The 10,539-nt window shown below is 48.3% G+C and overlaps 1 long non-coding RNA gene across 2 annotated transcripts; it reads right to left on the bottom strand.

The window, feature by feature from the left end:
- Positions 1-1,830: 1,830 nt before the first annotated feature.
- Positions 1,831-7,882, bottom strand: LOC121078657. Of its 2 annotated transcripts, XR_005824679.1 has the most exons (4): positions 7,703-7,882; positions 6,487-6,521; positions 3,992-4,115; positions 1,831-3,722 (listed from the first exon to the last, which is right to left on the bottom strand). It is a non-coding gene; the product is annotated as an uncharacterized LOC121078657 (long non-coding RNA). The 2 variants fall into 2 exon arrangements; XR_005824678.1 differs by having other exon boundaries at positions 3,992-6,521.
- Between the last annotated feature and the right edge of the window lie 2,657 nt (positions 7,883-10,539).

Below are 10,539 nucleotides of genomic sequence, written 5' to 3'. Positions count from 1 at the left end.
CAAAGTTCAAGCACAAAGCAGACACTGGGCAGACAGACGCTGAGCCACAACCTCCTGCTTCCTACCCAGCACCCTGATTGTTATACAGCACCTACAAGCCTCCGTAACCTGCTGCTCTCTGGTATCAGCAGCTCTCCTGCCTTCAATGAGATGTGTTTCCAGTTTTCTCATTCTCCGTGTCCTCCCACCAAGTGGGAAGTGGCTGGGGCAGGTGGGGGTGTCCTGGAGGGTCTGTGGGATTTTGATTCATTCTGTGGCCACACTGGTGCCAAGGAGAAGCCTCCAAGGGAAAATGATTCAATCTGTGCCATTCCTAGCTTGGTACAGGATGCTGTATATGCCGACCTATCCCCAAATGTGTTGTGCACCCTTTGAAAGCCCACGGGACCTTCAGAGGTGTAAGGAAACCACCCTGGACCTCTCCAGCACCCCAAACCCATAGGCTGAAGGCGGGTGCACCTATGGGTACCAAAGGACCCTCCACCTGGAGGCCAGGGCACGGCTGCCCCAGTTACACACACAGTACATACAGAAACTCCCTCTGCACGGAGGGAGAAGCTCCTTAACGGGTAGCCCAGCATTTACAGTAATCAAGAATGATTCAATTGACAGGTTTGTGTGGTGTTTGTTAATTTACTTGAGATTCATTCCTGGGAACAGCTGGCTGTATCCCAGCAGGACTGTGACTCTCACTAGCCCACCTGCTGCTAGACAGACGGGCTTTGGGTACAGTTGTAGTTAAAGTTTAGCAGGCAGATATTTCTGGCCATTAAAAATGGAAAACTTCTTCAAAGGTTCACGTGCAGAGAAGGTTTTGGAAGCAGAGGCATTGGCTCTGGGCTCTGCTAAATGGCTTCAGTTGGGTTTCCAGGGTCACCAAAGAGCTGAGGGTTTGTTTTGTCACTTGAGCATTGCTGGTTGAATTACCAGGATGAGGGTACATAAGGAAGAATTCAAGATGAAATCACTTAATATTCAATTATAGGGTCTGTTCTGGAGACGTTTCACAGGAGTTTGAATTGTAAGGCAATTAGACACCCAACTCCTCCTGAAACTCAGTCGGAATGGACACGTACCTCCCTGCTTTGGAAAACTCTGGCCAATCAATTTATATAACATTAACATTTGTCTTCTTTTAAATTACTCTTGTTCTCTTAAAATACAATTAGATTTTCCTTCTAGTACCCATGTGGGGATGGGCCTTTAAAGTGTATGACAAAGAGACATCTAGAGGGTATTAAAAAAGAAAAAAGAGAAAGAAAAAAAAAAGCAGAATTACTTCTCAGAAGAATCTTTTAAAAAGCCGTGCCTAGGTTTTGTCAAAAGGTACTCAGAGTACAGATTCCTCCCACACACTCCACTCCAGTGGGTGACACGATGCTCAGAAAGGGCCACTTTGAACCACAGGCCACTGGGCCCTGCCTGGTAGCCCAAGCCTACACGAGGGTTCAGCAAAACCCCATGGCGCTGAGCTTTGGGTCCCCACTCGCCTTGGGGACTGTCACTGCAGTCCCCTTTGCTGGCTGTGACCTCCACCAGCCTCCCCATCACAGCAGAGCGGGTCCCCTCCCAGTGCTGAAATCTACTTCGTATTTCCACTTTGTACCTAAAAAAAATAAAATAAAATAAAAAATGCCCTGTTCCTCCATCCAGAACAAGGGGCAGACGTCACCAAACCGGAGCAAAATGCCTACAGCCCTTGGGGCAATTCCCTCTGCTGGGCTTTCCTGTCACTAAACTATTGATTGGGAATTGATTAAAGCATCTATTAATCTTTATAAACTATTTATAAATGGAACCTTAGCATAAAGTGTGACCTGTACAGTATTGAAATAGAAATTATACTTAATATGGATTTTTAAGTAAGTTCTGCGTGCAAATGAAACACCACATCGTATCCCCTGAGCGTGATCGTGGTGTTTCAGATACAGAATGTGTTGGTCTACGCACACACTTCTGGCTTGATTTCAGGTCCTCGCAAATACTATAAGAACACATAAAAGCTCTGAGGAAGCATCTGCCCTCATCTGCCCTCTGGGCTCTGCTCCCAGCCACAGCAGCACAGCGAAGCCCTGCATCCTGCCCCGGCCCTATTTCTAACCTCAAAGCAACGATGCTTGCTGGCTAAACCTCAAACAAGGAGCTCGCCACTGTGAGATCTCCGTCGACTCCATTTGTTACCTGGCAGATCCAGGAGGGGTAACCAGCTTGCAATATATTAAACAATTAATCATTTCAGTCGCAGCGCTCTTAATGCTGCAGGCGTTCCCCACTAAACGCGCAGCACGGGTGTGGATGTCCTGCAGGGGAATCCTGCCTGCAGACTTTGGGGAACAAGGACATGAGCAGAAAGCCAGGCTGGAAGAAGCATGCCCTCCAGGTTTACAAGGGTTTCCTGCTCATCCTACACCTCCGTGCCCTGTGTGATTCTGTACATTGACCGAAAACCCTACAAAGCCCCACTGTGGCTGGCACAGCTCGGAGGGAAAAGTTGAGCTGAGCGTGTTTAGGGCAGGGATGCTCTCCACAGGCCATGCAGGGCCCAGCCTGGACTGGCTCATTTGTGCTAATGAAGACGTGCGTCACCAGCTCCTCATTTGAAATGAGGATTTTGATGCTCCTCTCTCATCGACTTCTCTCAAGCTCTTGACAGCCCTCACTTCGCAGTGCTTCGGTCCCTATTTCCAGCCCAGGGACAAAGCAATGTGGCAGAGGAGATGCTGCCAATGCATGAGCTGTGACTACAGGGTTTACAACATTTACATAGGGATTTTGTCTGTCCCTTATGGATCACACCTGAAATTGGTTCAGTAAGAAAGGAAGACGGGCTTGTTGCAGTGGATTAGGAGCCAGGGCTCTGCTGTATGTGTCTCCCCCAGGTAATGCTACATCCAGCAGGGGGATAAAGGTGTCTGGATGGGACGCTGCACGATCTCAGGCAACCAGCTGGACTAACCTTTTGTGCCTCAGATTCCCTAAAAAGCAGGATGCTGGGCAGCGCAGGGGAAGCCGAGTGCAGTCGGGAGGACCAGTGGAAGGTTTTGGGGTGCAGAAAGGCTTCATGCCACATCTCCTCCCCTCACGCTTCAGGAACATCGCGGACTGCTGGTTGTTTTCCAGCCCAAGCAGCCAAAAAGCTGCTTGCACCTCTGGCCCTGGCTGTGTGGTTGTGACAGATTTCCCGGTTACGGTAATTTCTGAGTTTTTTTGGAAGGAGGACCCACGGCGATAACAGCACAACCAGCTCCTGGGTGAGGGCAAGAGAATAATGGCAGCCCGGGAGGAGCTGAAGCTCCTGAAAACATCCGCGGTGCACGGATTTGCCCCGCATACTGCTTTCCTATTAATAACGCATCAGGCGCTCCTGCTCCACCAGCAACCTGCCCTGCACACGCCGGAGCTCCTCTGTGCTGGGGAGTGGGGCTCTGCTCTCATGCGGCCAGGAGAAATTCAGAGAAATCCTTCCGCAGGATGGAAACCCTCCAGATTTGCACTCCGTGGATCCAGGAGCAGGATTCGGCCCCGTGATTTCAGCTGGTGTCTTGTGAGCCGTGGGCTGGATGGGAACTGTAATTGGTGCAATTCTACATTTTCAAGGCTATTAGATCCTTGTAGCTCCCCATCATGCTGTGTTTGGAGTAAATAGAGAGTGTTTAGCCAAGCTGAGAGATCCTCTAATGGAACAGACAGTTCTTCCTCTCTTCATCTGCTTGTCCCCACAGCTTTGTTATTTAAAGTCAGGTTAAAAAAAAAAAATCAAAATCAAAAAAAAAAAAATCAGCAGACAGGTTTGGTTTGGAAGCCGGAGGACAGGAAAAGTTAGAGATATTTATTTGACAGGGTCAAGGTTGCTGCTTTTCTTTTCTCTTTCCCCAGGTCCCATAGGTGTTAGACTGAGAGACATTTAATCGAGGGAGTAGCGGTTTCATATCTATAACAAAAATCAAATAATGCAAGATGATTTACTCCCCCTAGCAACCAGGGAGCTTACCCTTAGCAACCAGCCTAGCCTCAGGCAGCGGTGTAATCAGCTTGAAAATATTTCAATTATTGTGTTGATTTTAGTGGATTTGAGAAGCGCTGTGCGGAGAGACCAGGCACATTCTGCCCACGACCTGGAGAGGAAGATATTGATTTAAACAGGTGTCAGAAAGGAAAAGTGGAGTAAATTTAAATGCAATAGGAGAGCGGCGCATTGAGTGTGGTTCAGTGTGGGGGTGACATTTTGCTCATCGCCTTGAATGAAAGTGACTCAACTGAACTAGAAATTTCACCTTGAAAATCATCTCCCATCGACACAATCAAGAGAAAGCCGTTCGCCATCTCTTTTCTGTGGGCTGGGGAGGGAGCGGGGGGGCAGCACCTGGGTTTCCGAGGCTGCTTCGGGGAAAGGAACTATCAGAGGGAGAGAGGATTAGTGTACGCCGTGAGAGAAATGAGCCGAGTGGCGCTGGGGGCAGTGGGGACCCAGGAAGGGAAAGGTCCGTGGAGGGTGGGCGGCAGGAATCAGGCAGAGCTTGGTCCATGGAGTGACGCTGTGCCTGCTCTCAGAGTGAGGATTTGGGTATCAGCACTGGACCAAGCAGCAGGTACTGGACCCCAGACCATGAGCTCTGCATGACACAGGCCAAATCCTATATGCAGGAGCAACATCACAACCCAATCAAGCAGTGTATCGCCCATAGGTGCTTGGCATGTCTCTGGCCTCCTTCAGCCTCCACCAAGCAGCTTGTTTGGGCTTGGCACCCTCCAATCTGGCACAAGAGAATCAAACCAGACCCTGGTCTTGGGGTGACCCCTCCATCCCTGCCTGCCCCCTTATATGTAGGATGCCCCCAGCAAAGCCCCAAGCTGCTCCCTCACCCTCTGCTCCTACTTCTCATGCTAATCCCACAGTGCCCACCACTCGCGTGCTGCTCAACAGAAACGGGTGACACCTTTGTACACACTGCACTGACGAGCTGCTTTCTGATGCAGCGGAAGCCTGTAGACGGTGTACTGATAATAGGGTTTCATCTGCTCCCCGTGACGTGACAAGTGACATGCCGTGTTCTGACGAGCCTCTTTCCAGTAGGGTGACACCATGCGTGGAGTGTATTAAAGCCCCGCTTCTCAGGGCTGTGACAGTCCGCACACAATGCCAGCAACAGACAGAGTCGTATCAGAGCTGAAATTCCCATCCAGTTCAGGAGGATGTTGCTTCTGACAGTGTGCTTCTGACAGTTTGTATGGGGCCATTTCTCAACCGCAAGCAAGCAGCACAATGATGCTCAGTGCAGGGACCAGCAGCAGGCTGAGCTATCGACAGCTGCAGCACCCCATGCCTTGTCATGGATACTTCTGATGCACCCTGAGGTCTGCCGCCTGCTCAGAGCCACCCTTCCCATCAGAAGGGGAGATGTACCACTGGCCAAGGCAGCAGCAGAGGCTCTGCAGGGAGCAGAAGGGCTCCTTCCCCACCGGAGCTTCATGGTGGGCCAGGTCACCTTGGTTTTCTTCCTGTTGTTGGAAATTCCTCCTTCCCTATCGAGTGACCAAGGTGAAATACTTTTGGCTGAGGCAGTTCACACTTCTCTGGGTTTGATTTCAAAGTGGCATTTCTAGAGCTTATCACACGCTCTTTACAAATGTATCAGTGCTTGCTCAAAGGCTTGGCAGAGAGGGAGGGATGCCACATCCCTCCTCTGCTTCAGGAGGGCACAAGCCCCGCACAGACCTCTGGCAGCAAAGGGCACTGCTTTACCTCTGGTTGCAAAGGGTGTATCTTGACATTGCTAAGCTCACTTGCATGATGTAAGAAGAACAACAAAAAATTAGCCTTATTCCTGGATTTTGACCCATTTGGAGACTTCACAGTGCCATAAACCAAATCAATTCCTAGACTGCAGTTGCTGGGACAGGCACCTCCAGCTACGTGGGATTTGGACTGAAGTCATGGTGACTGAAGTCATCCCACCCCAAACCCACCCAGCTTTGCCTTGCTATAGATGTGTGGTGGCTCAGCCAGCGGCCTCAGGGGAAACTGCCACACATTCACCCCAGGGAAAGAGCTGCCCTGGGCACTTATAATGCCCACAGGCACATTACAAGTCCCTGCATTAGCTTTATCCCCCAGTAAATTTCTGCTGCCCACACTCTGTCTGGGTTGGAATGGGAGGGGGCAGGGGTAAAATTCAGATTATTTCTAAGCCCATTTGCTGCCTTGCTCTGAAATATGCAGTCCCTTCCCTGGAACGTACCTTCGGTGTAATCCACTCTTTACCAGAGTCTGCAGGCGCTCATTCACACATCCCTCTGCCTTCCCTCGTTATAACCTGTTGCTCGTCAGAAACCTTAGCAGCTTAAACTGGACTGCTTCTTCACTTGATAACCGTAATCAGGGCTTTAGCAGGCAGCTTTGCAGAATCAGCCTGCCTGCACACCTCCCACTCCCAATTTCCTGATGGATTGCTGATCGCCCAGAGAAAAACACGTGTACCTGCTCACCTGGAGAGCCACAGTCTGCACATTTTGGGGTGTCACTGCAAAAAAAGAGGTATTTTGCCAGTGCCATGCAAGATTTCCCAGGGAATTCCTGGCTTAAATTCACAGAACCCCTGTCCTGGCTTTTTGCCTTGTTAGTATCTGTGAAGTTACTAATAATCAATTGCCAAATCAGAGTAGGTAAACACACAGGGGCATCTCCTGCCATTGATTTTCAGGTAGGACACCCCTCTGAAATCAATGGAGAGCTTTGCTTAAAAACCAATGGCACGATAAGGGCTACATTTCTTAAACAGAAGGAGGCCACAAATCCAATATGAGTTTATCTACCAGCTCAGTCTCCCGAACTTTATGTTTCTATCTTCTCAATCCCCTTCTCCTGTAGTACAATTCAAGCAGCTCCTGTTGACTTCTCATCAAAAATAAAACCCGATTTTCTATTGCTGCTCTTTAAAGGGAATTAGGCAGTTGTTGTTATCTTCCACTTTGAGATACAGACCTGGAGGTGCAGGTTATTCTCTGCCTTTTGGCTTAGGACTGATTTGTTGGGCAGTCAGTCGGTATGAGTTACAGATCAATTCACACAATTTTGGAAACTTTTTCCTCTTGAATTTTAGAAGCGTCTGTTTGGTAATGGTTGTATTAAGCCAGTATTTGTAATTGAAATAAGAAACTGAAATAGGAAATGCATCATCCGGCTAAACTACATTTACCGCTCAATGCCAACACTTTAAACTGCAAAAGCTATCCCAAATCGTAAAGCCCCCCTCAGTTATCCAGCAGCTTAGGGATCAGGCACTGATTTCACTCTGGACCCCATCCAAAGCCCCTGGAAGTCAGTGGGTAGCTTTTCTTGACCTGGCAGATGCCAGAGAGCCGCTCCAAGACTCTTTCCTGGGTTACCTTCAGCACACAGCACTGCCTTTTGCTGGCCGCTTTCCTTATGCTGCCGTGTGTGATGACAGCTTTCTTCGTGTCTGAATTATCGTTCACATTTTTGGCTTGGTGCACAGTATCATAATCCCTTCTTATTTTTTTTTTCAAACTTCCCAATCATCCATAAAGTTGGTGACCCATTCCTCAACACAGCAGCATCTCTGCTCCAGGGGCTGCCAGCTCCTGCAAACCATTGCAAACACTGTGTTTAAAATCAGCTGTGCAACAGAAGCTTGTACAGTGGGAGCAGACCTCTGAGTACAACACCAAGAATTTCACTTACAGAATTCAGGAGAGGTGACATCAGTCCTTCCCGCAGATGCTTGCTTCTGCTGCAGTGCTGTGCAGGGAAGAGCCAAGCAAGTCAGCGTAGGCATCTGCACCGAGCTCAGCCACCAGCCACAAACATCTTTTGGCACATAGAAAAAACAAAAACAGAAAACGCCACCAACAACTTTATCCCCTTAGCGGAGTTTCAGTATTTTCAGACTGGAAGCTGAGCCCCAGGTGAGTTTATTCTCCACCTGAACTCCTACTTGTGTTCACGGGCTGCACCTGGAGGGGAAAACAGGCTGGGAGCTGATACCGACCTGCTGCCTTCATCCTGCTGCCTTCATCCTGCCCTTCCGCCACGTCTTCACAGCCAGTGTCTCCATGCCAGCTAGGTTCAGCTAGCTCAGGTGTGCTCACGTGCATTAGACCCACATTTCCTTTCCTGGGAATAAATTTTGTGGCAGCTGTGTTGCAGGATCCACTTAAGCTGGGTGCTAAAGGTGATCTGCCCCATCCCTTCCTCTCCAGGAGAAGGTCTGCATGCAGAGCAGCGGGATCTTTCATCTCTAACGTGGAGATAGCACAGGAGCAGCTTCTTCCCCTGCACTCCCTCCCTTCCCAAATTGGAGAGGTAGCCTTAAGGGAAAGAAAAACAAGGAAACCACAAGCTGGAGTCCTGGGCGTGGCCAAAGAAAGCCGGTGGAAATGTTCCAGCCGGGAAATAAATCCGGCCAAGCCATAAAACGTTTCACTCAGACACCTTCCCCGACACCACCATGGGCTCCCGCAGTACATCCCACACTGCCAGGCTCGCCACATATAAAATCGAGGCAAGTGACCACAAGCATAAAAAAGAGTTATGCTTTGCTGTGGTGCAACTTGGATTTCAGGCACTCCAGCACTGCCAGGAGGAACAGGGTTTGTCCATGTTTCTGTAGGAAGAGGTTTTGACCAGCAAAATGCCAGGGTTATACCCATGGGGAAGTGGTCGCTATGTAGTGAAAGGAGCCCAGGGGACCTTTTGCAGAGGTGGACCTGGAGAGCTGGTCCTTCACCAGGTAGAGACCCTTCCTCGCCCATGACCTTGCTCTCGAGTCATGGGTACACCGTGTCTCACATGTCTGGAGGTTTGGCTGTTGGGTAACCGCAGCCACACTCTCCCTGGACTTTCTAGTTGCTCTCTTCCTTATTGCTTAGCCCAGGTTTTCTCCCTGACTTCCCACCAAGTCTAGGCGTGTTTCCTAGGATGCACAAGGAAGCTTGGCCAAATCTACCTTGACCTCTGTGGTTTACAGATGGCAAAGGGGTCTTCTCATCATTTCCCACTGCCCTAATCCACCCAAGGGAACCTTCCCTGGCAGTACCTGTGAGCCTCTGGAAAACCAGAAGTGTTCTGTGTAAACTCCAAGTCACTTTCTAAATAAATAAAAATTAAAAAATATATATTAAAAAAAATTAACCCCCTCTCTAGGGTTCAAATGACAAATGCACCCATGAAGGACCTCTCCAGATCTGGGCACTCAATATATCTCCCCTCTTCGCTCTGTAGCTGCAGCAAGGGATGAAAGCTGAGCTTGAGCAGGGTGATGACCTTACAAAATCCAAAACAAGAGCAGTTTCTCAGTTATGTTTCACTAGCAGACCTTTCCAAATAACTGATACATCTTAGATCACTCTTGTACACACCCAAAGCTGCTCAGAAATAAGCTCTCGCTGCCTTTTTGCTACAGACACATCGCCACTTCAGAACACAAAAATAAAACACCCAAAGCTTCAGAAACGCTTATTGCAAATAATCTCAAGCAGCTCCCCAGCCAGAAGAAAGGCAGTGCAATGTTTATCAGAAAACTGGGTTGATATGTAGGACCTTTAGCATCTCCAGATGAAAGCAATCGCTCCACAAAGACCAGCAAGCCTTCAGTAGGAAGGTATTTGCCTTCACCACGGCACGGCCCTGGCTCGGTTTGCCTCAGCAGGCTGCCCAGTGATGCAAAACTGGAAAAATTCTATTCACCAAGTCCACAACGGGTTCTTGTTCTGCCGAGGTTTTCCATTCTTGCCTCATTGCAGGAAGGAATTTGGGATCGTTCAATGAAAGAAAAAAAACATGCCTGCTCCATCAGGTCCTGCAGCAACTTAGCAAGGAAGAGAGAAACTTTTTGTAACCTGAAGAATTTAGGATATTAAGGCCAGTTTTGGCAATGCTCAGGCCGCAGCTATGCCATGGGATCCAGGAAGCATCACATCCCATGTGCTGGTATGAAGCTTCAAAAATAAGCAGCCCTCACAGGTGGATTAAACCCAGACATTCTCCTGTGGCCATCAGAAAAATAACTGCGTTTTCTTAGGAACCAGATGTTCCCCGTGCAGAAAATCATCAAAATTTGTAACAGCTCTGTCAGGCTCTACAGACCTGTAATTGTCTTTGGTCAGAGGAAAAATAGAGCAAATAGAAAACACATGCAAGGAAACAGAAAAAAAGCTTCATTCCATGTTCCTCAGTTGTAGAAATGCATTTGGAGTAAGTGGTGAAGGCTGCAACTCCTGGAGGAGACTGCACCACCTCTTGTTGAAAACAGGACTGGTATCAGTGAAATTATGTTCCACATCAGCTGTCAAGTAATGGTTTTGAAACCTTAAACAGAGAATAAATACATTTACAGCTATTAGCACAATGTGGTCATGGTTTGCATTTGAAGGTGAAACCAGTTTGTAAGGAAGGAAAAAAAAAAAAAAAAAAAAACATTAATTCTATTCATCTTGAAAGTTACTCTAACTTTTCAAAATGCTATGGTAAATTTTGAAACTTTAAAATTAGTTTCAAGATGAATAGAATTAATGAGTGAA

The sequence above is a fragment of the Cygnus olor genome, chromosome 15 (genome assembly GCF_009769625.2).
Source record: "Cygnus olor isolate bCygOlo1 chromosome 15, bCygOlo1.pri.v2, whole genome shotgun sequence".
NCBI lineage: Eukaryota > Metazoa > Chordata > Aves > Anseriformes > Anatidae > Cygnus > Cygnus olor.
The sequence above is the reverse complement of the archived record's forward strand: the minus strand, read 5'-3'. Positions and strand labels throughout refer to the sequence as shown.